We start from the raw sequence: 6,319 nt of genomic DNA on the forward strand, positions 1-6,319 counted from the left end.
TATCCTTTGTTCCATATGACTTTCCTTTATTGCCCTTTTGTTCTACTGCCAGAATTGAGTTTTCTTCTAAATTACTATAAACTTTGTAGGCATCAATTTCTGTGTATAGTTTATACATCATCGGAAGGCAAGTTATTGGTCTATAATTTTTAGGGTAGCTTGGAGGTTCACTCTTAGAAAGGAGCATTGTTTTGCCTTTTGTTAGCCAGATTGGTGTCTGCTCGGGGTACATATATAAATAGTTCTTACTCATGGCTAAATCCTCATGCAAAGATGTTAATACTTTTAACCAAAAGTTAGGCACTGCATCTGGGCCTGGGGTTTACCAATTAGCAGCTTTTCTTAACTTTGTCTCAATCTCTCTGGCTGTTACTTCATCCCATTTCATATCCTACACCTTTAAACTTCTTATTCTTTCTTTTACTTCTTCTATCCATTTAGCATATTTGTTATGTTGCGTACAAGATCTTCATAGATACTTCTCCAAAATCTATCTACTTCCTCATTTTTGGCAGTCTCTCAATTCCCTTTACATTATTTCCCAATTTTCTATAAAACTTTTTTGGGTCATCAATAAAAAGGGTGACCACAGTGGTGCAGCAGTTAACGCTGCCACCTTACAGCAAGAGGTTCTCTGGTTCAATCCTCTGCTGGGGTGCCTTCTGTGTGGAGTCTGCATATCCTCCCTGTGGTCGTGTGGGTTTCCTGCGGGTGCTCCATTTTCCTCTCACATCCCAAAGACATGCTATAGGTGGACTGGATGCTCTAAATTGGCCCTAGGCATGAGTGTGTACATGTGTGCACCTTCTGTGGAAGGTTGGGCACTAGGCTGGCTACTCAACACTATAAAACTCCACTGCCAATCATGAGTAGACATGTGATCCACTGTGGAGACCCCTAACTGGGAAAAGCCGAAATAAGAAGAAAAAATAGCTTATTTTGTACTTTTCCTTTATATTTATTTGTGCATTTTCTAAATTTTTCTGCTTGTGCTGAAATTTTTAGTCTGCTATTTGCGATAGTGCATGATAGATCCTGGTCTATTCTAATACTGTGCATTGCTTTAATCACATCTATCTTTCTTAGTATTTTTATTGATGTATTCCCTCTTTTATAGTCTTCTAAGAGTGATTCTTCTTGTCTTAATTGCTTTATAGTTTTCTCTATTTGATACTTCCATGATGTTATTCAATTTTTCCCCTTCCTTTCCCTTACTACCCTCTGTTTCTGTGGTAGAAATTTATCAGTTATTAATGTAGCAGCACAATAATATATCCTGTTTACTTCTGTTATATCACATGACTCTCTATGGACAGTTCTAATTACTGCATTCATTTGTTTTATCAGACTTCTGACTTTTTGGATTTTATTGACCTTCTGCAGTCTATTTCTCTCATTGATCTTAATATATCTATCCATGTCTATTAAATCAAGCAGCTCTTCTCTTTGCTCATTTTCCTCCAAACTGAGGGAACATTCCTTGTTTTCCGTTTCCTGCGGGCATTCTATAGAAGGTTCTATATAGCATCTTCCTGTGGCACCGTCTCTTCAATTTCATTGTGTGCCATCTGTTGCTCTGTCATATGGGAACTCACTGGCCTATCACTCCTCAACATTGACTGCATCAGAGTTTCCACAGTTTCCTGTTTCTTTCCTTGCTGTCTAGCTTCAAGTGAATGTTTATACTGATTTCCTGGGAAAGGCTTCAAAGTATCCTGATATGACACCTGACCAATTGCTTCCTGTTCCACTGGTTTCCTCTTAATTTGGATATCTATTGCTCTATCCTGTTGTGGTACTTTCTGCATTCGATTTTTTACACTGAATCCTTTACTTTGTAGGTACTCCATAACCTCAGTTTCTATTTCTTTAACTTCTCCATAACTAATCTCTTTTTCTACTTTTCCTCTTTGTCCTCTTATTTTCTTGTATGTAAAGTTTTCGATGTCCGGATTCCTTTTCCTGTATTTCTCTTCAAATATCTTTGGTGGTACTCTTTTTGTATTGGTTAGTTTTGCTTTCTGCTTTGCATAAACACCACCAAACACCTGAATCTTAGCCTAGACAAGCAGCTCATCTTGTAAACAGGACAGTGCTCTACAGTTATTTAAATTCTTCAATATTACTGTCAAGTCCCTTCAAAACCGTTATTTTTCCATTCACTGTGAATATTACTGTCAAGTCCCTTCAAAACAGTTATTTTTCCATTCACTGTGAATAAATAGTGGAACACAGTACCTGGCATAATCCCTGCCATTAAGGTACAATGCTGCTTACCTTCATTACTTAGTTAGACTCCTGATACTTTTTTTCCAGCTCTTACCTCCTAGGTAGGGCTCTGCTGGCACCACTCCTCTACCCTACCCCCTTTCCCCCCACCCCTAGCTCATTTGCTTTATATCTAACCTTACCACACCCACACCTAACCCCTATCCCTCAGCCAATCACACAAACCACCACCACCCCTCCCCCCTTTGCTCTCATATTACACATTCTACACATAGTACCTCTCCACTCTCAAAGTTGCTACAATCCATCCTAACTATATATTATCAGGACTCCTACACATTCCACAGGGTTATCTCTATACACTCCAACTGCATCTGACAAACCAAACATATACTCCCATCAAATAATCCTAACACTAGCACTCACCATCACAGCCCATCTAACCTCACCCTGCTCGAACAGCATTACAATCCCCAACATGTCACCCCACCTCATCCTCATTTCCACATTCATTAACTACCCCTTATTCATATCACCCTCACTCTTTAACCACACAAACTATGACCAACACACCTACAAACTCCTCCATTATCAAAGGAAATCTAGGGTACACATACAATGTAACTTAGCCTTCTCCAAATACTTGCAATCCATAATAAACATTGCCTCTCACCTACTATGCAGTGGTGATATCAACTCCGACCCAGGTCCAATAAGAAGTCCTACAAATCACCAGAATCAGGCTAGAACCAATACTAGCCTACTTAAGAGAAAATCCAACATTCTAATAATAAATCATAACATAAGAAGCATCCTTAACAAAACCAGTGAGCTCCATGCAACCATAGCATTGTACTTACATGACATTATATTCCTTAAGAAACATGGCTTAAACCACACAAAAAGGAAGAAGTACTTCCCCCTGGTTAAAACATTCTACAAAAAGACCGTACAGCTAAAAGAGGAGGTGGAGTCACTCTCCTATATCAGAACAACATCAATGTTGAACTATTTAACGTAGAAATCCCTGCATTTAATAATGCAGAGATCCTACTTGCTAAGGTAAGACTAAATACACAATACCAGTTAAATATCTTAGGCTCATATATCCTTCCAGGAGATAACATCACAACCCTAGAATCACTTCTCCAATGGACATCGGAAACCCTCCCTTAAGCAACTTCAATATTGCTTGGACCTCGCTTAAATCACCCCACCCCTCAAATCATATTAACCTTTATGGATACTCACAGCTTTTATTAACTCCTACTAGGGTAGACAAAACCTCAAAAAAGAATCAATACTAGACTGGATTCTCACCAATCGCCTATCTTCCACCCATAATTTTGGTACACTACCCAACATTCAAGTGACCACCTCCCAACCTTCTTCATCAAATTCCAAACTAAACTCACTAGAACTAGCTCTCTTAAACACATCAGATACACTAAAAACTTCAGGGCTGATGACCTTAATACAGCCGTTAAACCCTCTAACTGGTCCCCTCTTTTAACACTTCCTTTAGATGAAGCAGTTCAGTATCTTCTTAGGCCTTCTCATCCAACTTGCTCCACCAAGACAGATCTGCACTAAAACCATCTATGCCCCATGGCTTACCAAGAGCACTAGGCAGCTTATGAAACAAATGGACAAAGCATGGGACACCTGGCGCAAAAACAAAACTACTCCTAACAAGCAAACATTCTTACAACTGAGAAGCAATGTAAAAAAGCAAATCAGACTAGATAAACAAAAATACTATAGTGAAATTCAACCTAAGCGTAATACCAACTCACAAAAGTTCTGGGCCACTATAAACAGTGTTCTCCAACTAGGTAAATCACCAACTCCTCATCCAAAAATAGACATCAACTCTATAAACACAGCCACCCAATTCAATGAGTTCTTTACCAGCTCTATATTAAAGCTGTCAACAGACCCACACTCCCCCCCCACTATACTATCTAACCCAACAAATAACGCTAACTCCTTCACCCTTCAACCTGTACCAACTTACACAATCTATAGGCACCTAACCAAACTTAAACCCACCACCTTAGCAGTAGACAATCTACCTGCTAAATTCCTACAAATAGCTGCCAAAGTAATTTCCTACCCAGTCTCTATAATCATTAACACATCAATCTCAGAACAAAAGGTGCCACTTCTCTGGAAGCTCTCCTACATTATACCAATTCACAAAGGGGGCAACTCCACTGACCTAACAAACTACTGCCCTATAGCTATACTTTTCCCACTGGTTAAAATAATGCAAAAATGTATTCACACCCAGGTCCTAACACATCTCCTCTCCAACAATCTTCTTGCCGAAACTCAACAAGGATTCCACCCCAACCATAGCACTACCACTGCACTCATCCAATTTAGTAACCTAGTAAATATGCAGTGAACAATGGCTAACTAGTGTCTGCAGTTTTCCTTGACTTATCAAAGACATTTGATACAGTCTCCCATACAAAACTAATAACATCACTCCCAGAATTAAAACTAACTACCCCCACTCTATTATGGTTGCAGAACTATCTCTCCCAACGCCAACAAGCTGTTCAGTGGAAAACTCCCTTTCACCCCTACATCCTGTAAAACTAGCAGTACCCTAAGGATCAGTCCTAGGACCCCCTACTTTTCACTATATTTACAAATAATCTTCACAAAGCCACCCCTCTAGCAAACCTGGTTCTATATGCTGATGACTCCACCTTAATCTGCTCTGCCCCCACCCTCCAACAACTTCAAATCAAGACCCAGGAAACCTTTACATCCATCGAAACCAGGCTAACAAACTCCCAGCTAATACTAAATCCTAAAAAGACCCAACTTATGCTTTTTCATCCTTCCAAAGCAGCAGCACCTACTCCCTCATTCTTTATTTCTGCAATAGATAATACCCCTATCTCCCCCATCACACAAACCAAATTACTAGGGCTCATTATTGACAATAATATGAAATTTGACAAACACATAGCTCATACAATAACCAAAATCAACAAAAAACTAGGTACTCTTTATAGATGTAAAAACTTCCTAACCAGCAACAGTAAAGTTACCCTAGCTCGTACCTATCTTCTCTCTACCTTACTGTAGCCTTCTCCTGTCCTAATTAATCTAAACAAGAGCGATTTAAACATGCTATCAGTATGCTACAACAAAATAGCCAAATTTGCCACAAACTCTTCCTACCACACCCACCACTGTCAGGCCCTTAAACAGCTTTCCTGGCTTGAACTCAGTAACACCTTAGCTCTAAACCAACTTCTTCTAGCTCACCAAATACTGTACCAACCTAACAAAATTCCAGCCTTATAAGATCTGATCATCCTCTACTCCAATAACTGAGAACTCAGATCCACTAACAAGGCAATAATCACAAACTCCAAAAGCCATTACAGCTCTGGTGACTTCCTGTATTCTAGCAACATTGCCAAGACTTGGAACTCCCTACCACTACAAATCAGGGTGAAACCTAATAAAACCATCTTCAAAAAACAGATTATTTCCCACCTAAACAACTCCTGGACATGCAACTGCCTAGCACCTGGCTAACATATTCTAACTCCTTTCCCCTACCCACTATCCAACCTCTTTAAAACTCCCACAGATGCACTATATATTATCACACATTACTTACCAACTCAGTCGCCTACTCCCCACTGTCCCATCTATACCCACTAACTCTCCCCTAGACTAAGCTGAAAAGCCTTCCCTTAAAATGTCAATGCACCTCATATGAACTTGTCTATATTCTCTTCCTTTTTTAGTTTTCCTTTCTTGCCTTATCTTCAGTACATCTTCAAGATTATCTCTACTAAACATACTGTATGAACAACAATCATATGTTATTACCTGCTATACTTTTAATTGTATGGCTAAACCACTATGCTTATGTAAATATCATAGGCTAACATATGTTATTGTCTGCTATAGTTTTACAAATGAATGTGTAAATATGTTATGTATAGTATGTTAGCAATAGTTCCAGAGCTTTTCTCCCCGGGCCTCTGCTGAAAATGGACAGCTCTGTCCAGTCGGACCCTCCCGGTAAACAAATGTAAAATAACACAAATAAATA

The sequence above is a fragment of the Protopterus annectens genome, chromosome 7.part0 (genome assembly GCF_019279795.1).
Source record: "Protopterus annectens isolate FY-2018-M chromosome 7.part0, PAN1.0, whole genome shotgun sequence".
NCBI classification, from domain to species: domain Eukaryota; kingdom Metazoa; phylum Chordata; order Ceratodontiformes; family Protopteridae; genus Protopterus; species Protopterus annectens.